Source organism: Cervus canadensis, chromosome X, assembly GCF_019320065.1.
Source record: "Cervus canadensis isolate Bull #8, Minnesota chromosome X, ASM1932006v1, whole genome shotgun sequence".
Lineage (NCBI taxonomy): Eukaryota > Metazoa > Chordata > Mammalia > Artiodactyla > Cervidae > Cervus > Cervus canadensis.
In genome coordinates, this window is record NC_057419.1 from 53,216,970 (window position 1) to 53,244,466 (window position 27,497).

The 27,497-nt window shown below is 41.2% G+C and overlaps 1 protein-coding gene and 1 long non-coding RNA gene across 9 annotated transcripts in view; both read right to left on the reverse strand.

The window, feature by feature from the left end:
* LOC122434999 (neurofilament medium polypeptide-like) overlaps nt 1-27,497 on the reverse strand; it is a 181,071-nt gene that overhangs the window by 69,370 nt on the left and 84,204 nt on the right. The gene's annotated exons all lie outside the window — the stretch shown is intronic.
* LOC122435019 lies at nt 18,027-18,214 on the reverse strand. The gene is made up of 2 exons (XR_006267552.1): nt 18,092-18,214; nt 18,027-18,057 (listed from the first exon to the last, which is right to left on the reverse strand). It is a non-coding gene; the product is annotated as an uncharacterized LOC122435019 (long non-coding RNA).

The following is a 27,497-nucleotide window of genomic DNA, read 5'->3' on the forward strand; positions in this document are numbered from 1 at the left end:
TCCAAAAGTCTACAAGTAATAAATGCTGGAGAGGGTGTGGAGGAAAGGGAACCCTCTTACACTGTTGGTGGGAATGCAAACTAGTACAGCCACTATGGAGAACAGTGTGGAGATTTCTTAAAAAACTGGAAATTGACCTGCCATATGACCCAGAAATCCCACTCCTGGGCATGCACACTGAGGAAACCAGATCTGAAAGAGACACGTGCACCCCAATGTTCATTGCAGCACTGTTTATAATAGCCAGGACATGGAAGCAACCTAGATGCCCATCAGCAGACGAATGGATAAGGAAGCTATGGTACATATACACTATGGAATATTACTCAGCCATTAAAAAATTCATTTGAATCAGTTCTAATGAGATGGATGAAACTGGAGCCCATTATACAGAGTGAAGCAAGCCAGAAAGATAGAGACCAATACAGTATACTAACACATATATATGGGATTTAAAAAGATGGTAACGATAATCCTATATGCAAAACAGAAAAAGAGACACAGATTTACAGAACAGACTTTTGGACTCTGTGGGAGCAGGCGAGGGTGGGATGTTCTGAGAGAATAGCATTGAAACAAGTATACTATCAAGGGTGAAACAGATCACCAGCCCAGGTTGGATGCATGAGACAAGTGCTCAGGGCTGGTCCACTGGGAAGACCCAGAGGGATGGGATGGAGAGGGAATCGGGTGGGTGGACTGGGATGGGGAACACATGTAAATGCATGGCTGATTCATGTCAAGGTATGGCAAAAAGAACTACAATATTGTAAACTAATTAGCCTCCAACTAATAAACATAAATGGGAAAAAAAATTTTAATAAAAATAAAAAAAGAGATACCAAGGGAACATTTCATGCAAAGATGGACACCTTAAAGGACAGAAATGGTATGGACCAAACAGAAGCAGAAGATATTAAGAAGAGGTGGCAAGAATACACATAAGACTACACGAAAAAGAACTTAATGACCCAGATAACCGCAACGGTGTGATCACTCACCTAGAGCCAGACATCCTGGAGTGTGAAGCCAAGTTTGTCTTAGGAAGCATCACTAGGAACAAAGCTAGCGGAGGTGATGGAATTCCAGCTGAGTTATTTCAAATCTTAAGAAAAATGCAATTAAAGTGCTGCACTCAATATGCCAGGATATTTGGAAAACTCAGCAGTGGCCTCAGAACTGAAAAAGTTCAGCTTTTCTCCAATCCCAAAGATGGAGAATGCCAAAAAAATGTTCAAAGTAACTCACAACTGCACTCATGTCACATGCTACCAAAGCAATGCTCAAAAACCTTCAGGGTAGCTTCAACACTATGTGAACTGAGAACTTCCAGATGTACAAGCTGGATTTAGAAAAGGCAGAGAAGCCGGGGATCAAATTGTAACATCCATTGAAATATAGAAAAAGCTAGAGATATAAAAAAAAAATCGACTTCTGGTTTATTGACATCACTAAAGCCCTTGAGTCTGTAAATCACAACAAACTGTGGAAACTTCTTAAAGAGGTGGGAATACCACACCTCCTTACCTGCTTCTTGAGAAACCTGTTTGCAAGTCAGGAGGCAACAGTTAGAATCAGACATGGAAGAATGGACTGGTTCCAAATTGGGAAAGGAGTACCTCAAGGCTGTATACTGTCACCCTGCTTATTTACCTTTCATGCAGAGAATATCATGTGAAATGCTGGGCTGGATGAACCACAAGCTGGAATCAAGATTATTGGGAGAAATATCAATAACCTCAGATATGCAATGACACCACCCTTATGGCAGAAAGTGAAGAACTAAAGAGCCTCTTGAAGAAAGTGAAAGAGGAGAGTGAAAAAGCTGGCTTAAAACTCAACATTCAAAAAATTAAGATCGTGGCATCTTGTCCTATCACTTCACAGCAAATGGATGGAGAAACAATGGAAACAGTGACAGATTTTATTTCCTTGAGCTCCAAAATCACTGCAGATGGTGACTGCAGCCATGAAATTAAAAGACGCCTCCTCCTTGGAAGAAAAGCAATGACAAACCTAGACAGCATATTAAAAGCAGAGCCATTACCTTGCTGACAAAGGTCTGTGTAGTCAAAGCTATGGTTTTTCCAGTAGTCATGTACGGATGTGAGAGTTGCACAATAAAAAAGGTTGAGTGCCAAAGACTTGATGTCTTTGAACTGTGGTGCTGGAGAAGACTGTTGAGAGCCCCTTAGACTGCAAGGAGGTCAAACCAGTCAATGCTAAAGGAAATCAACCCTAAATATTTGTTTGAAGGACTGATGCTGAAGCTGAAGCTCCAATACTTTGGCCATCTGATTCAAAGTGCCGACTCACTGGAAAAGACTCTGATGCTGGGAAAGACTGAAGGCAGGAGGAGAAGGAGATGACAGAGGATGAGGTGGATGGATGGTATCACCGAGTCAATGGGCCTGAATTTGAGCAAACTTCCGGAGATGGTGAAGAACAGGGAAACCTGATGTGCTGCAGTCCATGTAGTCGAAAGAGTTGGACCTGACTAAGCAACTAAGTGCAGCACAGCCTGCAACCCGCCAGGCAAACTCTGTCCATGGGGATGCTCCAGACAAGAATACTGGAGTGGGTTGTCATGCCCTCCTCCAGGGGATCTTCCCAACCCAGGGATCAAACTCAGGTCTCCCAAAGTGCAGACAGAGTCTTTATCATCTGACCACCAGGGAAGTCCATTTGATTGAATTTGTTGTTCAGTCGCTTAGTCATGTCTGACTCTTTGTGACCCCACGAACTGCAACACTCCAGGCCTCCCTGTCCTTTACCATATCCTGGAGCCTGCTCAAATGCATGTCCATTCAGTCAAGGGTGCTATCCAAACATCTTGTCTTAATAGAGCTGCCTAATTCCATGCATGGAATAATATGCATTTAAAACTCTAAGTATGCCTCCAAATCTTCAGGCCACACTCACTAAAACACGGGACCTACGTACAAAAAACAATAACATCACAAAGAGCAAAACTTCCCATACCCCAGTATTTTTTGTGGAGTTAGAGTGTTGCACACATGCTTTATGTGTCAGTGCAGACCTTTCAAGAAGCTGATGCTAAAGCAAAAATCAAAGTGCAGGAAATTTATTAGGGGAAGTAACTGTGCGAGAAAGTGAGATTTCAGGGAAGATTGGGAGAGCTATTGGATTTGAATTCTGGTATGAACCCCAGTGAAGGAGAGACAAGGATTAAAGCCTGGGTGGAAGCGTCTTAAAGGGTGCAGCACTTCTCAGTACAGTTTGCAAGGTCACTGTGGAGTCTCTGAGTCAATGCTGGCTGTCAACTTGCTTCTTGCTGACACTGCATAACTAGTCATAATGTCCCACTTGTGACAACCAAAACCCAGACTCCATATATGAAACAGTGATTGGCAAATCGTGGTACATAAGGAAATATGAAGGAAAGTGATCCCTGAGAGAGAAGAAACAAAAGAGGTGTGAGCAGTGACTGCCCCAGCTTACTGCCTAGAGTTTTCAGTCTGTTGCGGCTAATGGAGGGGAACCTAGCTGGAGCCAATGGAGATCTGAAATCAGAAGACAGAGCTGAGGTCAGAGGAGATGAAGGCAACTAGAGGTCAGTGGGTGCCAGACAGCAGAAAGCCACAAAGCAAGAGAACCCCAGGGATCTTTAAAGTGATCCCCTTATTTACTCAGCCCATGCATGTGAGGCCAGGGACAGTACATCTGAAAGGAGTAGAGAGAACACTACCTAGTGCTTGGACTTGGATGGTCATAGTGCCTTTCTGAGTCACCCAGAGTGGAAAACCTCAGGATTCATGGGACACTGGGATAGGACTCAGAAGGGTCTTTACTCAGTAGTGGGAGTTCAGTGCAGTTCAGTCACTCAGAAGTGTCCGACTCTTTGCAACCCCAGGGACTGCAGCACTCCAGGCCTCCCTGTCCATCACCCAACTCCCGGAGCCTGCTCAAACTCATGTCCATCGAGTTGGTGATACTATCCAATCACCTCATCCTCTGTTGTCCCCCATTTCTCCTTCAGTCTTTCCCAGCATCAGGGGCTTTTCCAATAAGTCAGTCCTTCGCATGCGGTGGCCAAAGTATTGGTGGTTCAGCTTCAGTGTCAGTCCTTCCAATGAATATTTGGGACTGATCTCCTTTAGCATTGACTGTTTTGATCTCCTTGCAGTACAAGGAACTCTCAAGAGCTTTCTCCAACACGACAGTTCAAAAGCATCAATTATTTGGCACTCAGTTTTCTTGATGATCCAACTCTCACAGCCATACATGACCACTGGAAAAACCGTACCTTCGACTATATGGACATTTGTTGGCAAAGTAATGTCTCAGCAAAGTAAAATGGTTTTTAATACGCTGTCTAGGTTTGTCATATCTTTCCTTCCAAGGAGCAAGCATCTTTTAATTTCATGCCTGCAGTTATCATCTGCAGTAGTTTTGGAGCCTAAGAAAATAAAATCTATCACTGTTCCCATTGTTTCTTCATCTATTTGCCTTGAAGTGATGGGACAGGATGCCATGATCTGTTTTTTCTGATTGTTGAGTTTTAAGCTAACGTTTTCACTCTCCTCTTTCACTTTCATCAAGAGGTTTCATCAAGAGATGAAACTGCTCCAAGGAGTGGGAGTAAGGAGTCCAGTTGTGAGCACTGCTCCAGTTTTACCTAACAAATAACATTGAACATAAGGAAATGAATAACTGGGTCATCAAACAGACAAAGAAGCAAATAAGTAAGTGAATAAGTAAATAATATTGGAGAAGAAGGATAGTGCTTACTTTCACACAATGCTGGTATCAGCTGGAAGCCAGGCTAGGAATATGCATCAAGATTTACATGTAAACTCTATAGGATCTGTCAGACCTTAGGAGGGTCCCCACAACACCTGGATGTGAGGTCACTTCCCAAGTCCAGAGAAAACTATGTGAAATGATGAGAGAGCCGAATACAGAGGGCTTGCACAGGTATGAGAATACTTCCCCAAATGCTAGGTTCGAAAACCTGAGAATTCATGGGCTGTTGGGTAGAGTCATCAGAAGAGTCTCTTCTCCGTCCTGGAGAATAAGTAGCCATCAACTGGTCACTGCTCCAGTCTTATGAAAGAAACCATGAAAAGATAACCCCCAAAGAGCAAAGTGTTTCCAAGTAATTTAACTGCATTCTAGAAATGCACAAGTCCATTATTCAACATGGTAACACTCAAAATCAGACATCCAATCAAAACTTAGATGGAATGCAAATAAGCAGAAAAACGATCACCTCATAATGAGTCGTTAAATGAATCTATTGAAACTCACTCAAAACTGAAACACTAAAACAGATGTTAACAATAGCAGACAAGGACATTGAAACAGTTATTATAACTGTATTCCATATGTTCAAAAATTTAAGACATGTAAAACATAAAGAAGACACAAATGATCTCTAGATGAAAAGTCCAATGTGAAAGATGAAGGATACACTGGGTGGGATGAATGGCAGAGTAGATATTGCAGAACAAAAATACTGGACTTGAAGATAGCAATATAACTGATCTGATATTAAACACAGGGAGAAAAGAAATACTTTTCAGAACTAAAATAGCATCCATAAGCTGTGGGATCACTTCAAGCAGCCTGATAAGGTTTCAGTTGGGGTTCCCTGGAGGAGTGGACCAAGAAGTGGGGACAGATAAAACATCTGAAGAAATAATGCCCCCGATTCCTCCAGACTTGTTGAAAACTCTAGTCCCATAGATTCAAGAAGCGCAATAAGGCCTGAGCAAAAATAACATGAAAAAAACTACACTAAGGCAAATGATAATCAAACCACTCAAAACCACTGATAAAGAGAAAATATTTGAGCAACCAGAGAAAAAAGTCATGTTAATTACAGAGAGGAAGTTTCTCCTCAGAGACAATCCAAAGTGATGACAGTGTACCAACATCTTTCAAGTAGTGAAAGGAAAAAAAGTATAAACCCTCTAAACCTGGAATTCTATACTCAGTAGAAATATTTTTCTTAAACTGAGCAGGACCATGTTCGACCATCCTGGGGATAGTGAAACAGAGCAGGACCATATGGGCCTTACCCTTCCCCCATTATGTCCTGTGCATGCCTTCTGCCTGTGGAAAACTTTAGTCAAAGAATAAGTTTCATCAGAGAAGTGAGAGATGTGGGAACAAAGGAAAAGAGTCTAAGGAGACTAAATAATAATAATGGAGTCATTAAGCATAGTCAAGGCCATTTAGTTCTTTCTCAAGGGCTATAGATAATATTCTGAGCTGTATCCTGGGAGCTGTCTTTTGATACCAAAACACCAGGTGGAAAAGTTAACTACAGAGTGAAGTAAGCCAGAAAGATAAAGAACATTACAGCATACTAACACATATATATGGAATTTAGAAAGATGGTAATGATAACCCTATATGCAAAACAGAGAAAGAGACACAGATGTACAGAACAGACTTTTGGACTCTGTGGGAGAAGGCAAGGGTGGGATGTTTCGAGAGAACAGCATCGAAACATGTATATTATCTATGGTGAAACAGATCGCCAGCCCAGGTTGGATGCATGAGACAAGTACTCAGGCCTGGTGCACTGGGAAGACCCAGAGGGATCGAGTAGAGAGGGAGGTGGGAGGGGGGATCGGGATGGGGAATACATGTAACTCCATGGCTGATTCATGTCAATGTATGACAAAACCCACTACAATACTGTAAAGTAATTCTCCTCCAACTAATAAAAATAAATGAAAAAAAATAAGTTAACTACATGATGACCAGACTGTACCCAGGATTTGAGTGCCGCATTTCAGAGAACTGGCTGCAAAGAAATGGGAACAAGTGCACCCCAAGCTATAGATTAAGTGTACCTAAAACCACCAAGGTGATGTTAGTCAGACCACTGATGACCAGTGTGAAGAAGACTGTTAGAGATGACTATGCTGTTTCTACATGTAACCCCCCCCCCCACACTCTCTCTCTATAAATGGTCTCACCCCCTGCTTGTTGAGCATGCGGGGGAGTCAGCCTTTGGGCAGATGTCTGCCACCCTCCCCTCCACTCCAGTTGTTCTCACCTGAAATAAAGCAAACTTTCCTTTCCACCAACCTGGCCTGTTTACTGGCTTTTGGGTGGTAAGCAGCTGGACCCCTCAAGCATACATTTCTGTAACAATAGACCTCCTGCCCTCATGTCCCCTGTCAGTTGTTTGCAGGAAAGCTTTTGTCTTCTAAGCCTTTCCCCACTTCCAAAGAGCAATTTAATCAGAGAGGTGACAACACACAGAAATAAAAGAAAACCGTCAAAGAAAACAAAATAAGCATAGTTTAGCCATAGAACAATGTCAAGGACCTTTAGTTCTTCTTCAAAGGCCATAGATAACATTCTGAGCTGTATCCCTGAAATGTTTTGCAGATATTAAAACCTCCAGCAGTTGGAGGAAGTTTACTGCATTCTGATGATCAGCACATAGACCCCAGATCAGTTGGAACCCAGTTGGTTGATGACTGAGATTCCCAAAACATCACCCTGCTACCTTACCTCCAACTAACCAGAGAATTTAGCTTGAACTGATCATGAGCCCCATGACTGTCTCCTTCACCTTGCCTTTAAAAAAATCCTTCCCTGAAAGCCTTCTGGGAGTTCAGGTCTTTTTAAAAAAATTATTTATTTTTAATTGGAGGATAATTGCTTTACAATATCGTGTTGGTTTCTGCCACATACCAACATGTATCAGGCATAGGTGTATGTATGTCCCTTCCCTCTAGAACCTCCCTCCCACCTTCCACCCCCCCACCACCACCCCTCTAGGTTGTCACAGAGCATTTGAGCTGTGTCAAGAGTAGTGTTAGATAGCCAGAGGTCAGGTTTTTTAAGGATGAGACTCCTGTCCTCCTTGCTTGGCCCCATGTCAAACACCTTACACTAAATGCTGTACTTTGCGTTCAGTTGTTCAGTCGCGTCTGACTCTTTGCATGCCTATGGCCTGTAGTCTGCCAGGCTCCTCTGTCAATGGGATTTTCCCTGGCAAGGACACTGGAGTAGATTGCCATGCTCTCCTCCAGGGGATCTTCCCAATCCAAGGATCAAACCCTCATCACCTGCATCTCCTGCATTGCAGACGAATTTTTTACCCCTGAGCCACCAGAGACCCCAAATGCTGTACTTTTCCTCACCACAAATAAGTGTTAGTAGTTTCACTTCACGACACTCTGGTGAAAGGACCCAAGTTGGGTTTGGTAGCATTTAAAAAACAGTGGCAAAATAGCCGTCTCACCCCTCTCGCCTCCCCGCTACTCTGCTCCCGGTCTCCGCAAGCTGGGAAAGTGCTTCTAGACGCAGCTCTCACCAAACTTAGGCAGCCAAGAAAGACACCTGTCTACATGGAGTCTGTAGACCTCTGTTTGGAAAGAGGAACCACAGGGAACTATTGACTGTCTTGGAGAAATGCCCTGACTGGGTTTGGAGTTTCAGGACTATCTTCCTGGCTCCTGTGTGCGGTGGATTCAGAAGAGATCAAGCCCTGAGCCTTTGGAGTGGGAGCACTGACTCTAAGACCCAAGGCTACCACAGAACTCACCCTAGGGAGTATCAAATAGTGAGAACTCACACAAAGGAAACCACTGAACACAAGACTCGGCATCACCCTATCACCAGTAGCACCCTGTGCAGGATGCCTCGTCTAAACAACAAACAAAACAAAAATACAAACCCAATCGTCAGCAGACAGGATTACCACTTCACTCAGCTTTGCCCATCAGAAGAAAAACAAACAAACAGAGACTCAGCACAAATCTCAACCTATACGAAGCTTACGCAAACCACTGAGCCAAACTTAGGAGGGAAGAAACAAAAAGGAATAAAGAATTCAACCTTCAAGCCTTGGAAAAGGAGACCTCAAACACAATAAGTGGAAAAAAATAATGAAAAGGAAGAGAAATACTGCACAAATGTAGGAACAAACTAGAAACACAGAAGTCCAAATAAATGAAGAGGAAAGAGGCAAACTACCTGAAAAAGTATTCAGAATAATGATAGCAAAGAGGATCAAAGACCTTGAAAATAGAATGGAGAAAATGCAAGAATCAATTAACAAAGACCTAGAAGAATTAAAGAATAAAAATACAGAAACAAACAATACAATTACTGTAGTTAAAAATACTCTAGAATCAATTATAGCAGAATATCTGAAGCAGAAGAATGAATCAGTGAGCTGGAAGATAAAATGGTAGAAATAACTTCTGAAGAGCAGAATAAAGTAAAAGCAATGAAAAGAACTGAGGATAGTCTCAGAGACCTCTGGGACAATATCAAATGCACCAACATTCGAATTATAGGGATCTCAGAATAAGAAGAGACAAATAAAGGGTATGAGAAAATTTTTGAAAAGATTATAGTTGAAAATTCCCCCAACATGGAAAAGAAATAGTCTATCAAGTCCAAGAGGCACAAAGAGCCCCATACAGGATAAACCCAAGGAGAAACATGCCAAGACACATACTAATCAAACTCACAAAGCCTAAACACAAAGACAGAATATTAAAAGCAGCAAGGGAGAAGCAACAAGTAACATAAAAGGGAAACCCCATATGCTTAACAGCTGATCTTTCAGCAGAAACCCTGCAGGCCAGAAAGGAATGGCAGGATATATTTAAAGTATTGAAAGGGGAAAATCTACAACCAAGATTACTGTAACCGGCAAGGATTTAATTCACAATTGATGGAGAAATCAAAAGCATTTCAGACAAGCAAAACTTAAGAGAATTCAGAACCTCCAAACCAACTTTACAACAAATGTTAAAGAGACTCATATAGACAAGAAATAGAAGAGAAGGAAAAAGATCTCCATAATCCACCCCAAACAATTAAGGAAATGGCAACGGAAACATGTATATCAATAATTACTTTACATGTAAAAGGGTTAAATGTTCCAACCAAAAGACACAGGCTGGCTGAATGGATCTAAAATCAAGACCCCTATATATGCTGTCTACAAGAAACCCACATCAGACCTCAAAACGCACATAGACTCAAAGTGAGAGGATGGAAAAATATATTCCATGCAAATGGGAAGCAAAAGAAAGCTGGAATAGCAATCCTCATATCAGACAAAATAGACCTTAAAATAAAGACTATTGCAAGAGATAAGGGAGGACACGACACAATGATCAAGGGGCCAATCCAAGAGGAAGACATAACAACTCTAAATATCTATGCACCCAACTTCCCTGATGGTCCAGTGGTTCAGATTCCACAGTCCCAATGCAGAGGGCATGAGTTTGATCCCTGGTTGGGAAACCAAGATCCCACAGGCCACATGGCACAGCCAAATAAAAAGAGAAAATTATTGGGCTTCCCAGGTGGCTCAGATGATAAAGAGTCTGCCCACAATGTGGGAGGCCCGGGTTCGATCCCTGGGTCGGGAAGATCCCCTGGAGAAGGAAATGGCAACCCACTCCAGTACTCTTGCCTGGAAAACTCTATGGACAGGGGAGCCTGGTAGGCTACAGTCCATGGGGTCACAGAGAGTCAGACACGACTGAGCAGCTTCACTTTCTTATGCACCCAACATAGGAGCACTTCAATACACAAGACAAACACTAACGGACATAAAAGGAGAAATTGACAGTAACACAATAATAGTGGGAGACTTTAACACACCACTCACAACAATGGACAGATCATCAAAACAGAAAATTAATAAGGAAACACAAGTCTTAAATGAGTTAAATTAGATGAGATGGATTTCATTGATAGCTTCAGGACATTCCATCCAAATGCAGAAGAATATGCCTCTTCTCAGGTGCACATGGAACATTCTCCAGGATAGACCACATCTTGGATCACAAATGAAACCTCAGTAAATTTAAGAAAATTAAAATCATATCAGGCATCTTCTGTGAGCACAGTGCTATGAGACTAGACATCAATTACAAGAAAAAAACTGTAAGAAACAGAAACACATGGAGATTAAACAACATATTTCTAAATAATCGGCAGGTTCCTGAAGAAATCAAAAGGAAAATCAAAAATTTTCTAGAAACAAATGACAATGAAAACACGACAACTCAAAACCTATGCGATGCTGCAAAAGCAGTTCTTAGAGGGAAGTTTATAGCAATACACTCCTACCTCAAGGAACAAGAAAAACATTGAAGAGAGAACCTAACTTACCCCTAAAACAACTAGAAAAAAGAACAAAAACACTCCAAAATTAGTAGAAGGAAATAAATCAAAGATTCAAGCAGAAATAAATGAAAAAGAAATGAAAGAAACAGTAGCAAAGATTAATAAAACTAAAAGCTGGTTCTCTGAGAATATTAAAAAAAATGACAAGCCTTTAGCCGGAATCATCCAGAACAAAAGAGAAAAGAATCAAATCAACAAAAATAGAAATGAAAAAGGAGAGGTTACAACAGACAATGCAGAAATACAAAGGATTATAAGAGACCATTATGATCAACTATATGGCAATAAAATGGATAACCTGGAAGGAATGGACAGATTCTTAGAAAAGTCCAATCTTCCAAGACTGAACCAGGAAGAAATGGAAATTATGGACAACCCAATTACAAGCACTGAAATTGAGGCTTTGATCCAAAATCTCCTGAAAAACAAAAGCCCAGGATTGGATCGCTTCACAGAAGAATTCTATCAAACATTTAGAGAAGAGCTAATGCCTATCCTTCTAAAACTCTTTCAAAAAATTGCAGAGGAAGGAACACTTCCAAACTCATTCTACGAGGCCACCACCTCCCTCATACCAAACCAGACAAAGACAACAGGAAAGAAGAAAACTACAGGCCAATATCACTGATGAACATAGATGCAAAAATCCTCAACAAAATTTTAGCAGAATTGAGCAACACATCAAAAGCCTCATACACCATGATCAAGTTGGGTTTATTCCAGGAATGCAAGGATCCTTCACCATATGCAAATCAATCAATGTGATACACCATATTAACAAATTGAAAGGGAAAAACCATATGATCCTCAATAGATGCAGAAAAAGGCTTTGACAAAATTCAGCAGCCATTTATGATTAAAACTTTTCAGAAAATGGGCCTAGAAGGAACCTACCTCACATAGTAAAGGCCATATATGATAAGCCTAGAGCAAACATTACTCCTAGAGCAATTACTTTCTGCCATTCTGAGGGTTGTCTCTTCACCTTCTTTATAGTTTCCTTTGCTGTGTAAAAGAGTCAGACTCGACTAAGCTTCTGAACTGAACTGAACTTGCTGTGTAAAATACTGTAAGTACAATTAGATCCCATTTTTTATTTTATTTCCAAAGAGGATATTCCTAAATTTTTTGTTAGAGTGTTCTGCCTGTGTTTTCCTCTAAGAGGTTTTATAGTATCTAGCCTTAAACATTCAGTCTTTAATTCATTTTGAGCTTTTTTTTCCCCCCTGTGATGTTAGGAATTGTTCTAATTTCATTCTTTTACATGTTACTGTCCAATTTTCACATTACCACTTATTGAAGATGCTGTCTTTTCTCCATTGTATATTCTTACCTCCTTGGATATAGATGACGTGCCCCATAGGTGCATGGGTCTATCTCTGGGCTTCCTATTGTGTTCCATTGGTCTTTCCCCCCTTTTTTGTTTTTAATGACTAGAGATGTTACATAAGTCTTTGTTGTAAAGCTGGTGTGGTACTATTGAATTCTCTGAGCCTTTGCTCTTCTGTAAATCTTTTGATTTCTTTGTTGAATCTGAAAGAAGAACATTGCCTGGTAGAGTATTTTTGATTATAGGTTTTTCCCTTTCACCACTGGAAATATATCATGCCACTTCCTTCTGGCCTGCAGAGTTCCTGCTGAGAAATCAGCTGATAATCTTATGGGGATTCCCTCTTATGATATTTGCTACTTTTCCCTTGACCTGCTTAATATTTTCTCTTTGTTGTTAGTTTTTCAGTTTGCTTAATATGTGTCTCAGTATTTTCCTCCTTGTGTTCATCCTGTGTGAAATTCTCTGCACTTTCTGCACTAGAGTGTCTGTTTGCTTTCCAACATTAGGGACATTTTCACCTGTTATGTCTTCAGGAATTTTCTCAGGCCCTTTCTCTCTCTTCTCCTTCTGGGAGCCCTACAATGTGAATGTTGGTCCATTTAATGTCCCGGAGGTCTCTTAAACTGTCCTCATTTCTTTCCATTTTTTTCTCTTCATTCTGTTCCTTGGCAGTGGTTACTACCACTCTGCCTTCCAGTTTATGTATTCATTTTTCTGCCTCATTAATTCTGCTATTGATTCCTTCTCTTGTATTTTTCATTTCAGTTGTTGTATTGTTTAACTGTTTCTTTGTTCTTTCGATCTTCTACTTCTTTGTTCAACATTTCTTGTATCTTCTCAGTCTGTCCCTCCATTGTTTTCTTCTGAGATCTTGGATCATCTTTACTATCACTGCTCTGAATTCTTTTTTGAATGGATTGCCGATCTCCACTTTGCTTAGCTGTTGTTCTGGGGTTTTATCTTGCTCCTTTGTGTGGAACATTTTCCTGTGCTATCTCATTTTGACTCACTTTCGGTGTTTATGTCTCTGTTCGGCAGGCTGCAAGATTGTATTTCCTCTTGTTTTTAGTGTCTTTCCCCTTGTGGGTTAGGTTGTTCTGAGACTTTTGTTCAGGATTGCTGGTGGGAGGGACTAATGTCTGCCCAGTGGTGGGTGGAACTGTGTCTTGTCCCTCTGATGGGCAGGGTCATGTCAAAAGGTGTATATAGAAGTGGCTGTCGGCTCAGGAAGACTTAGGCAGCCTGTCTGCTGATGGGTGGGACTGTGTTCCTACCCTACTGGTTGTTTAGCCTGAGGCATCCCAGTGCTGGAGCCTACAGGCTTTTGGGTGGGACCAGTCTTGGTGTTAAAATGGTGGCCTCCAGGAGGACTCATGCCAATGAGCACATTCTGATGCATCCACTACACGTTTCCCCACGGTGAACTGCGGTTGCCCCTTGCCTCCCCAGGGGACCTCCAACACCAGAAGATAAGCCTTGCCCTGGGTCCTATGAGTCACAGCTTTTCCCTCAGGTTCTGGTGCACAGAAGACTTTGTGTGCACCCTCCAGGAGTGGAGTTTCTGTTTTTCCAAGTCCTCTTGAGTTCCTGTGATGAAGTCCCACTGGCCTTCAAAGCTAAATGATCTGTGGGCTTCAGTTCTCAAGCCAGACTCCCAGACTCTGGAGCCTTACATTGGACTTAGAACTCCTCCTGTGGGAGAAGCTCTGTGATGTAACTATTTTTCAGTGTGTGGTTTGCTCACCAAGTGGGGATGGGATTTGATTGCATTGTGAATGCACCCCTCTTTCCATCTTATTGTAGCTTATTCTTTGCATTTGGATGTAGAATATCTTTTTTGGTAGGTTCCAGTCTTTCTGTCGATGGTTGTTCAGCAGTTAGTTGTGATTTCAGAGTTTTTGTGAGAGGATGTGAGCTCAAGTGCTTCCACTTTACCATCTAGTCTTCACCTCTCCTTTGAATCTTTGCCTTGGGAGACAGCCAGGGTAGGTAATTCTTCTCCTTTCAAAGACTCTCTCAAAGTCCAAGGTCAGAGGGCAAGGAATTGGAGCTTTAGGAAGCTTAAGACAATGGATTCTCAAGTTCTATGAGTAAATATTTGCAAGTATAGAATGCTTCCAATCAAAGGGACTACCTCAATGCCTTCTTGCTCACATGGGAAGCAGTCTTCCCATAGGTAGAATATTTGGGTCATTGCTGGCCAAGATTTAGCTTTTTATCAAGAAGAAAGTTTCTCTCTTGTTAATATTATTGTCTTCTTCTTTTTGTTAGTCCAAAAAAATTTATGTTTAGCAGTTTGTTACAGGTTACGATAAAGGATAAAATTGAACATCCAATAGAAGAGGTGCTAGGACAAGGCATGGGCCCAGAGTATCCATTGCCCTCTCCAGGCCCACAGCTCTGCCCAAATCTCCATGCATTCACTGACTCTGAAGTCCCTAGAATACTTGAGAACAAAGATGCTGAGCAAATCTTCCAGTTACTTGATTAAAAAGAAAGAAGGGGAGAAAAGTAAACAAACGAAGTCCTAATAAATGTGGCCCTCAGTTAAGTTAAGAAAATGTCCAGGTACTCTGAACAGAGAAAAAGGGAGAAAAAATTATCAGAGAAATAATGAAACAATGGTCCTAAAAATGAAGGCCATGAGAATGCAGGACAAGTGAAGCTTTAGACAAAGGCACATCACGGCAAAGTTTCTGAATGAATAAATAAAAATCAATAGCAAATCTTAATAGCATATAAAAGACAAACAACCCCAAAGATCTGTGCAAGAGATTGGAACAGGCCAGAATACATATGGCTGGCAAGTCAGCACCAGAAAATATGCTCAATATATTGAAATGCAAATCAAAATTAGAATGTGATACCACTACACACCTATTGGAATGGTGAAAATTTAAAAGTCTGACCATGCCAAGAGTTTTCAAGAATGGAACTCATATATAACTGAGTCATACTGTCATACATAGCTGGGAATGTAATTATGTATACCACATACTTTATTAAAAAGTTAAAGGCATACATACTGTAGGCTTCAGCCATTCCAATCCTGAGTATTTTTTCAAGACAAAGGAAAATATGTATCTACACAAAGTCTTTTACGTGAATGCTTTACTTATTAAGCTCCAGACTGGAAACAACCACAGTATCCATCAATCAACGTATTGTTAAACAAATGATGGCATATCCACACAATGGAATGATTTTCAATTACCTCATCTATAACATGGAGATAATGGACTAGAGAGATTTATATTATTAGTGAACAAGAGGAGTAATGAACAGAGAGATTAAAGTGATTTGTGATGAAATAGACTAAAGCCCACACATCATTCCCTGGGAGAAGCCATCCCTGACCACCAGATTTACAGGGCTCTCGTCTGTGTTCTAAGCATCCCCTGGCTCTCGTCTGTCTATCCCGCATAATTGTAACTATATACTCAGTTCCTTTTCAGTCCAGAACCTGAAGCCTGACTCCCAGCAGAGGCTCAGAGAAATTTTCTGCCCTCTGAATGATGATGACCTATGCTACTCACAATCAAGTATAGCCATTATCAAACCAGCAATTTCTTTACTGGAAGTAATACATTATTAACTAGTGATCGTAGGACATTTCTCTTGACAAATTTCTGTTCTTGTAGAGGGGGAAATGTACACATTACTTGGTCCAAAAGCATCTAGTACTAGTGTATTATTCCCTACTTTCATGTTAATAATTCTGGACACTCTGCTACTTTCTGAGATCACCTCTCAGTCAGGGGTTGCATTGACTAATTCACTGAAGTGTTCCCATATATAAAGGGGCTGAAGAACAGACTAGACTGTTGATAAATACTTTTGAATGGATATAATGCTGACAATGTGATTATTATTAATATCATTTTTATTGTCATTCATTAAGTAATTTTTGGCTGCTCTGGGTCTTCATGGCTGCATGTGGGTTTTCTCTAGTTGTGGCAAGTGGGAGGTACTTTGTAGTTGTGTTGCATGGGTTTCTCACTGTGGTGGCTTCTCTTGGTGCAGAGCACAAGCTGTAGGGTGTGCGGGCTTTAGAATTTGAGGCATGTGAGTTCAACAGTTGTGGCATGCGGGCTTAGTTGCCCTACGACATGTGGAATCTTCCTGGACCAGGGTTTGAACCCATGTGTCCTGCATTGGCAGACGGGTTCTTAACCACTAGATCCCCAGGGAAGTCCAACAACGTGATTATTTTAATGTTTGGCTGGAAAGCTGTGTTTGTCGGCTCAGGCTGCCAAAACAAAATACCATAAAATGGGTGAATTAAGGAACAGAAACTTATTTATCACTGTTCTGGAGACTGGCAGTCCAAATCAGAATGGCAGCATGGTTCGATTCTGGCGAGAGCTCCATTCCTGGATCATAGATGGTGTCTTCTTGTTGCGTTCTCACATGGCAGTGAGAGAGAGAGAAACAGACACAGAGAGAGAGACAGAGTGAATGCATTGGTGTTTCTTCTTTTTTAAAAAAATTTTTACAAAGTATTGATTTTATTACACCCATGTATACTGTTTGTCAAACACACACAGTGGATGTAAAGAGTTTATATGGACTTTAAACCAGGGCTATAGCTTCTTAATTAGACATCCTGTAAATGAAAGGGAGACACATGTTAACTGAAATGAATGAAGGTTGGCTGGGAGGCGACTTTCTCCTCTGTTTCCTTGAGTTAATCTGGAGGCTGCTGATTTATAGGGCCTTTTGATGGATCATCTTCCTCTTGAGCAAGCAGAGGGTCGGACTGCTTGTTAAACCAGGTAAATTAATTAATGTAAGTTATCCTCTGAAATTAAAGCCCACACAAATGAGTCATGTTCCATGCTTTCCAGTGAAAACAGCAGAGGCCTGGCTTTTTAACTGGTTCAGCAATTAATTCCAGATGCATGTTAGAATGACCCAGAAAGCTTTATAAGCAACACTTATGTCTGGGGCCCTAATTCCTAACATTTCCTAGTATTTCAGAATATTTAAGTGTGATATCCTGGATATTATAGCTTGTAGAGCCCCCAAGTGATATATTTTTTTCCCCAGGCAAGATTAAGAGCCACTGGTCTGCGTTTTCCAGAGGGTTTGATGATAAGCTAGAATAATTTAGAAGTATTGCAGGGCCCAATTGAAGTTTCTTTTTGAAAATTCATTAATTTATTTTAATTGGAGGCTAATTACTTTATCATATTGTGGTGGTTTTTGCCATACATTGACATGAATCAGCCATGGGTGGACATGTGTGCCCCTGTCCCGAACCTCCCTCCAACCTCCCTCCCCATCCCACTCCTCTGGGTTGTCCCAGTGCACTGGATTCAAGTGCCCTGTTTCACGCATCAAACTTGGACTGGTCATCTATTTCACATATGGTAGCATACATGTTTCAATGCTATTCTCTCAAATCATCCCACTCTCGCCTTCTCCCACAGAATCCAAAAGTCTGTTCTTTATCTTTGTGTCTCTTTTGCTGTCTCGCATATAGGGTCATCATTACCATCTTTCTAAATTCCATATATATGCATTAATATACTGTATTGGTGTTTTCCTTTCTGACTGACTTCACTCTGTATAATAGGCTCCAGTTTCATCCACCTCATTAGTTTCATCCACCTCCAGTATCATCCACCTCATCCACCACACTGACTCCAATGTGTTCTTTTCAATAGCTGAGTGATATTCCATTGTGTATATGTACCACAACTTTCTTATCCATTCGTCTGCCAATGGATATCTAGGTTGCTTCCACGTCCTAGATATTGCAAACAGTGCTGCGATGAACATTGGGGTACACATGTCTCTTTCAATTCTGGTTTCCTCGGTGTGTGTGCCCAGCAGCCGGATTGGTGTTTCTTCTTATGTGAGCCCCACTTTCATGACCTCATCTAAATCTAATTGTCTCCAAAACTTTCATCTTCAAATACTATTTCATTGGTGGTTACCACTTCAACATAGAAATTTGGTGGGAGACAGAGTTGAGTCCATAGCAGAGGTAAAGATATCAACAGCTTTATGTCACAAAATCAGTATGTGAAAGGAGTGGTTATCATTGGTTGTGGGAAGTTCAGTTAACCTCTCTCACTCTTACAATGAACCTTATATTCTAGCTTTCCTCCTGCTTCTTGGCCACTCCACTCAGGGTATTTTTTCCCCCTCAGGCCCCTTCATTGTGTTTCTCCTCTGCATTTCTTTTCTGTTTATGTGTCTGTCTTGTCCACCAGTGTGATACTCCCATCATCCACCTCACATCACTGGTCATTTTGAGCATTGCAGATACGTCCTGAAACACGCTAGGGATCAGTGTATGTGTACTAAATGAAGGAATATTTTCTAATGACTGACAAGAAAAGCATCTCCTCCATGGAGGAGTCAGTATAATAGGTGTCATTTTTGTAGCACCATACATAAAGCCTTGAGACTTGCTCCAGACACTGTAGGGGTGTGGCTCTGTCTTGGTGCCGAGGTGACCTTGCACGTCCACACGGAGGCTACATAGGCAAGGCTAAACTTCGGGCTGACTTGAATCTTGGCAGAAAACCTTCAGGTTGCTCTAGCAGCAAGGGGAGATAAGCAGCCTGGTGAAGACCTGCTATGAGGCCATTTCTCACCTGCCTGCTTATCTAGTTGGAGGCTGACACAAGGTTGTTACTCATCCATCTCTGGTTTCGGTTGAACATAGGATGGTCTCCCTAGCCCCAGCTGAGAGTACACCTGTGGACTACAGAGCTGCTCAGTCCATAGGGCACAGCTGTGGACTCCTTCCCGGCAGAGCCCCACCACCTGTAGTGCCTGTTACTGAGGCCTTCCAATTCAGTGTCAAACCGTGGGACTAGGGACAAGGCAACTGACACCAGGGGCATATTGCTTCTGCACTGTCTGTAAGTTAGAAACGGAATCCATTCGGGTTCATTGTCTCCTTACTGGTCAAGCCCATAAAAAGGAGACAAGCCAAACTAACATCTCATTGGTACACTGTGTGGCCCTGTAGCCCCTGCAGTGTTCTTTAGGGACTGGCTACCTGACTACGTGACAGAGTCTGGTGTTGAGTGCTGTGGGGTTGCATGACTAGAATATTGGCTTATTTTTTTTGTCATCACACACAGCAAGGAGCATAGTTGTCACTACATACTATGACTTAGTGTAGCCTTCTCAGTCCTCTTTTACAAACCAACCTTAGAATGGATGCCATGTCTCATACCAGCTACACTGCTATTGAATCAATATATTTATTTAGAGAACATATGTTTCTGAAGCCCAATTCATTGTAAAAGTTAGCCTTGTAGTCTACTTGAAATTAAAAATCTGTGTTATTTGTGAGAGAGTTATAATTGTAAAGGTAAATGAAATTAAACATTTTGAGTTTAAATGAAAAAGTGGAACAGAATAAGCCAAATCCATTTCCAATGTAACACCTCCTTCATATATGTTATCCTGTGTATTGTCATAACAAACATTTAGTGCAAAATTGTAATTTCCATTTTAGAAATGGGGAAACAGATCCAAAGGATGTAAATACCTTTCTTACCTTCACACAGTGTGTCAGAGCCAGTACTGATACCCTTAGTTATGTCATGTACTGTGCTTAGTCACTCAGTCATGTCCAACTCTTTGTGACCCCATGGACTGTAGCCCGCCAGGCACCTCTGGCCATGGGGATTCTCCAGGCAAGAATACTGGAATCAGTTGCCATGCCCTCCTCCAGGGGATCTTCCCGACCCAGGGATCGAACCCAGGTCTCCAGCATTGCAGGCGGATTCTTTACCATCTGAGCCACCAGGGAAGTCCAGTTATGTCATGTCATAACCAATAAGGAGACAGAGCAGATAAGACTCAAGTCACTTTGTCTCAGGAAGTTCCCCTCCTTCCTTTCCCTTTGCTTCTAGCTAGGATCTAATCTTTTCAGGCAGCTCCATGACCTAGGAGCTTTGTCACATACTTTTTGGTAAGATGGGATACTCTAACTTAAGTCATGTGGTAGATTTGAGCCTCCCATTTTCAGTCCTTTCGGACCTGGATTTTCATACGTCTGTAAGGGCACAACAGCTGCCTTTTATAATCCCCTGTTATTGCCTAAGCAGAGTGAATTCTGAGTAGGTCCTTTGTTTCAGAAATATTTTTTTTGGTGTGTGAGGATTCAGAGGAGGGCTCAGAGATGCAAGCATTTTGTTATTATGTAATAATCAAGATATAAGTGAGGAATCAGACAGCTGGATGACTCCCGAGATCTGGTGACTATCAATTCAATGGAGGATGTTATGGAGGAGAAAAGATATTTGTGACTGCCCTCTCCCTGCACCCAGAACACTTGGAAGGTAAGTCAGAAGTGTGTGAAAGGTATGTTGTGGCATTTGCCATGGAAAATTTTTTTATTATTTATTTTTTAATTGAAGAATAATTGCTCTAGAGAATTTTGTTTTTTTCTGTCTAACCTCAACATGAATCAGCCATAGGTATACATATATGCCCTCCCTCCTGAACCCCCCATCTCCCTCCCCATCCCACCCCTCCAGGTTGACACAGAGCCCCTGTTTGAGTTTCCTGAGCCAAACAGCAAATTCCGGTTGCCCATCTATTTTACACATGGCAATGTAAGTTTCCAAGTTACTCTTTCCAAACATCTCATCCTCTCCTACCCTCTCCCCATGTCCATAAGTCTATTCTCTATGTTTCTCCATTGATGCCCTGTGAATAAATTCTTCAGTATGACTTTTCCAGATTCTGTATATATGCAATAGAATATGATATTTATCTTTCGCTATCTGACTTACTTCACTCTGTATAATAAGTTCTAGGTTCATCCACCTCATTAGAACTGACTCAAAGGCGTTCCTTTTCATGGCTAAGTAATATCCCATTGTGTACATGTACCACGGCTTCTTTATCAATTCATCTGCTCATGGACATCTAGGTTGCTTCCATGCTCTAGCTATTGTAAATACTGCTGGGTTGAACAATGGGATACATGTGTCTTTTTCAGTTTTGGTTTCCTCAGGGTATAGGCCTAGGAGTGGGACTGCAGGGTCATATGGTGGTGTTATTCCTAGTTTTTTAAGGAATCTCCATATCGTCTTCCATAGTGGCTGTATCAATTTACATTCTCACCAACAGGGCACCCTCTCCAGCATTTACTGTTTGTAGACTTTTTGAGGATGGCCCTTCTGACCGGTGTGCGGTGATATGTCATTGTAGTTTTGATTTGCATTTCTCTAATAATGAGTGATGTTGAGCATCTTTTCATGTGTTTGGTAGCCTTCTATGTATCTTCTTTGGAGAAATGTCTGTTTAGGTCTTTTCCCCACTTTTTGATTGGGTTCTTTGTTTTCCTGGTGTTGAGTTGTATGAGCTGCTTGTATATTTTGGAAATTAATCCTTGTTTCATTTGCTATTATTTTGTCCCATTCTGGGGATTGTCTTTTCACCTCGCTTATACTTTCCTTTGCTGTGCAAAAGCTTTTAAGTTGAATCAGGTCCCACTTGTTTACTTTTGCTTTTATTTCCATTACTCTAGGAGGTGGGGCATAGAGGATCTTGCTTTGATTTATGTCTCTGAGTATTCTGCCTATGTTTTCCTCTAAGAGTTTTATAGTTTCTGGTCTTACATGTACGTCTTACATTAACCCATTTTGAGTTTATCTTTGTATGTGGTGTTAGGAAGCATTCTAATTTCATTCTTTTACATGTAGCTGTCCCATTTTCCCAGCACCATTTATTGAAGAAGCTGTCTTTGCCCCATTGTATATTCTTGCCTACTTTGTCAAAAATAAGGTACCCATAGGTGCATGGGTTTATTTCTAGTCTTTCTATCTTGTTCCATTGGTCTATATTTCTGTTTTTGTGCCAGTACGATACTGTCTAATGACTGTAGCTTTGCAGTATAATCTGAAGTCAGGAAGCTTGATTCCTCCAGCTCCATTCTTCTTTCTCAAGACTGCTTTGGCTATTCATGGTCTTTTGTGTTTCCGTATGAATTGTGAAATTTCTTGTTCTAGTTCTGTGGAAAATGCCATTGGTAATTTGATAGGGATTGCATTACATCTGTAGAATGTGTTTGGTAGTAGAGTCATTTTCACAATATTGATTCTTCCTACCCACGAACATGGACTATCTCTCCATCTGTTTCTGCCATCTTTGATTTCTTTCCTGAGTGTCTTACCATTTTCTGCATACAGTTCTTTGGTATTCTTAGGTAAGTTTATTCCTAGGTATTTAATTCTTTTTGCTGGAATGGTGAATGGGATTGATTCCTTCAATTCTCTTTCTGGATTTTCATTGTTATTATATAGAACTGCAAGAGATTTCTGTCTATTGATTTTGGATCGTGAAAGCTTGCTAAATTCACTGATTAGCTCTAGTAATTTTCTGATACTATCTTTAGGATTTTCTGTGTACAGTAGTATCATGTCATCTGCAAACAACGAGAGCTTTACTTCTTTTATGATCTGGATTCCTTTTACTTCTGTTTCTTCCCTGACTGCTATAGCTAGGACTTCCAGAACTATGTTGAATAATAGTGGTGAAAGTGGACATCCTTGTCTTGTTCCTGATCTTAGGGGGAATGCTTTCAGTTTTTCACCACTGAAAATAATGTTTGCTCTAGGCTTATCATATATGGCCTTTACTATGTGAGGTAGGTTCCTTCTAGGCCCATTTTCTGAAAAGTTTTAATCATAAATGGGTGCTGAATTTTGTCAAAGCCTTTTTCTGCATCTATTGAGGATCATATGGTTTTTCCCTTTCAATTTGTTAATATGGTGTATCACATTGATTGATTTGCATATGGTGAAGAATCCTTGTATTCCTGGAATAAACCCAACTTGATCATGGTGTATGAGGCTTTTGATGTGTTGCTCAATTCTGCTAAAATTTTGTTGAGGATTTTTGCATCTATGTTCATCAGTGATATTGGCCTGTAGTTTTCTTCTTTCCTGTTGTCTTTGTCTGGTTTGGTATGAGGGAGGTGGTGGCCTCGTAGAATGAGTTTGGAAGTGTTCCTTCCTCTGCAATTTTTTGAAAGAGTTTTAGAAGGATAGGCATTAGCTCTTCTCTAAATGTTTGATAGAATTCTTCTGTGAAGCCATCCGATCCTGGGCTTTTGTTTTTCAGGAGATTTTGGATCACAGCCTCAATTTCAGTGCTTGTAATTGGGTTGTCCATAATTTCCATTTCTTCCTGGTTCAGTCTTGGAAGATTGGACTTTTCTAAGAATCTGTCCATTCCTTCCAGGTTATCCATTTTATTGCCCTATAGTTGTTCATAATGGTCTCTTATAATCCTTTGTATTTCTGCATTGTCTGTTGTAACCTCTCCTTTTTCATTTCTAATTTTGTTGATTTGATTCTTCTCTCTTTTTCTCTTGATGAGCCTGGCTAAACCTTTGTCAGTTTTATCTTCTCAAAGAACCAGCTTTTAGATTTATTAACCTTTAGTATTGTTTCGCCCACTTCTTTTTCATTTATGCCTGCTCAGATTGTTATGATTTCTCTCCTTCTGCTATTTTTGGGGATTTTTCCTTCTTCTTTTTCAGTTGTTTTAGGTGTAAAGTTAGGCTGTCTATTCGATGCTTTTCTTGTTTCTTGAGGTAGGATTGCATTGCTGTAAGCTTCCCTTTTAGAACTGCTTTTGCAGCATCGCATAGGTTTTGAGTTGTCATGTTTTCATTGTCATTTGTTTCTAGAAATTTTTATGATTTTCCTTTTGATTTCTTCAGTAAACTGTTGGTTATTTAGAAACATGTTGCTTAATCTCCATGTGTTTGCGTTTCTTACAGTCTTTTTCTTTTCCTTGTAATTGATATCTCGTCTCATAGCATTGTGGTCTGAGAAGATGCTTGATACAATTTCAATTTTCTTTTTTTTCACTTTTATTTATTCATTTCTTCAATTTTCTTAAATTTACTGAACTTTGTTTTGTGACCCAAGATGTGGTCTATCCTGGAGAATGTTCCATGTGCACTTGGGAAGAAGGCGTATTCTTCTGCATTTGGATTGAATGTCCTGAAGCTATCAATGAGATCCATCTCATCTAATGTATCATTTAAGACTTGTGTTTCCTTATTAATTTTCTGTTTTGATGATCTGTCCATTGGTATGAGTGGGGTGTTAAAGCCTCCTACTATTTTTGTGTTACTGTCAATTTCTCCTTTCATGTTTGTTAGTGCTCTCTTATGTATTGGGGTGCTCCTTTGTTGAGTGCATAGATGTTTACAATTGTTATGCCTTCCTCTTGGATTGGTACTTTGATCATTATGTAGTGTCCTTCCTTACCTCTTCTAATCTTCTTTACTTCAAAGTCTATTTTGTCTGATATGAGGATTGCTAATCCAGCTTTCTTTTGCTTCCCATTTACATGGAATATATTTTTCCAACCTCACACTTTCAGTCTGTATGTGTCTTGAGGTCTGAAGTAGGTATGTTGTAGACAGCATATATATATGGGTCTTGATTTTGCATCCATTCAGCCAGTCTGTGTCTTTTGATTGGAGCATTTAATCCATTTGCATTTAAAGTAATTATTGATATGTCTGTTCCTATTGCCATTTTCTTAATTGTTTGGGGTTGATTTTGTAGATCATTTTTCTTCTCTTGTATTTCTTGACTATATAAGTCCCTTTAACATTTGTTATAAAGCTGGTTTGGTGGTACCAAATTTTCTTAATTTTGCTTGTCTGAAAAGCTTTTAATTTCTCCATCAATTTTGAATGAGCACTTTGCCAGGTACAGTAATCTTGTCGGTAGATCTTTCCCTTTCAGTACGTTAAATATATCCTGCCATTCCCTTCTGGCCTGCAGAGTTTCTGCTGAAAGATCAGCTGTTAAATGTATGGGGTTTCCCTTTTATGTTACTTGTTGCTCAGATTCTAATCTGGTCCTACTCCTGCGTATCCTTGCCTCCAGTGTCCACAGCTATCAGAACTAGTGTGTTTTCTTTTGTGGTAGCTCCCAATGTCCTTTTATATCTTCCATAGACAGAGAATCTGCCTAGTTGATCGTGTGGATTTAATCTGCAGCTTGTACAGCTGTTGGGAAGCTTTTGGGTCTTCTTCCTTAGCCACACTGCCCCTGGGTTTCAACTGTGGTTTTATTTCCACCTCTGCATGTGGGTTGTCCACTGGATTTTGCTCCTGAGGCTGCCCTGGAAGACTTGGCTTTGCCCCTATGAGAGCCAGCCAAGTGTGGAGGTGGTGCAGCTGCTTGGGTCGCAGGGGTTCGGGCAACACCAGGTACTCAGGGGAGTTGGTCACTAGGGCAGCAGAAAAATAGTGCTCTAGAAGGGTATGGCAACCAGTATTACCTAATACGCTCCAGTATTCTTGCCTGGAGAACCCCTTGACAGAGACGCCTGGCAGGCCACAGTCTACAGGGTCGCAAAGAGTTGGACACAACCCAAGCAACTCTGCGTGCATAGGTGCAAGACTTCTTTTTTCTTGTGGCAACTCTGCCCCAGTGAGAGTTGAGCGTTAAGTTGGCGCAGCTGCTTGGCTTGTGCGGATCCTGGCGGCGCCCAGCATTCAGGGACATGGACTGCCCCTGCCGCAGGCGTTAATGCCCTCTCAGAGTCTTTTTTTGAGCCCGTTGTAGCTGGTGATCAGGCCTCTTTGGCCAGTCTTTCTCTGTAGCTCTGCCCGTTCAGGCACTTAGAGGGCTCCCTTACCTGGGGTCCTTCTCTGTTGTTCAGTGCATCGGGCACATAGAGGGGCCCCCCTGGCTGGGTTCCTACTCTGTATATTGGCACGTCAGGCACTTGAAGGAGCACCCTGGATGCGGTCCTACTCTGTAGTTCAGTGCGTCACACACTCTCTGGGTGAGCCTCTCTACGGTTCAGCTGCCAATGCTGGTGTGTGGGGAGAGAGAGGCTCCACCCCCCCCCACCCCCCCCCACACGTGACTCAGCAGTATCGCCTTGCTTCCAAGGCTGCCTGGCTTTCCTCCACAGGCATTTCCCACCACAATCTCCTCCTTCACACCCCTTCCATCTGTCTCTCTGCTGTCAAGAGCAGGTCTCACCCTGGGATTTCTCCACAATCCCTAAACTCCAGCGCCCAGCCACTGCACTTTCCAGGGCACCTGCATCCCTGTCCAGGGTATGTATGGCTGTGGCAAGGATGTCTGATTCTCATTCCATTTAGGCTGCCACAGATCAGCTGTTTCACCCTCAGCCTTAATTGTTTCTCTTCTGACTCAGACAATTGCCCCAGTGCGGGGATCAGACCCCTGCTTCAGTTCCCCCACCCACCGAGGGCAGGTCCAGTCTTACTAACACCCGTGTTTTTCCCCCTAGTTCCTTCATCCTACCGAGTTTTGCGTGCTTCTATACAATCTTATCCACTGGTCAGGTACTCCTGTCCGCTTTCAGTTGGTGTTCTGCATGCACTTCTGTGTCTGAGGTGTATTCCTGATGTATCCGTGGAGAGAGATGTACTCCACCTCCACCTACTCCTTTGCCATCTTTAAATCTCTGCCATGGAATTTGACAGCAGTTTGTTTTTCTCTGTCTCCCTACAACCTTTAACAATGACTTTGGCATTCTATTTCTCTATAGGACAATACAAGTACATTATGTTTTAAAAAATCTTTCTCTGTGAATGATTTCATCAGGGACACCATAAGTGATTTGGGTGGCACATTTCATAAACCCATTTATTCAAGAGACCAAAGGCTTTTATATGATTATTTTATATGTGGGTATACATACATATGTATGAGTATGTATTAACATGCAGATTACTCCTAAAGACTACGTCATGAACAATTTTTTTAACCCTAGAAGTGCAAGGGTGGTTTAAATGTATAAGGTTACCAATGTAATTCACAGCATTAATAGAAAAATGGAGGGAAAACAATTCTATGATCATCTCAATTGATGCATTATACGTGTTTGATGAAAATTAACCTACATTCAAGACAGCAAACTAGGAATAGAATGGAACTTCCTCTGAAAAAGTATACCTACAAAAAAGCAAAGTAAACAGGTTGAAATGGAGAAAATTTTTCACTTCCAACCAGGAAAAATGCCGAGTATC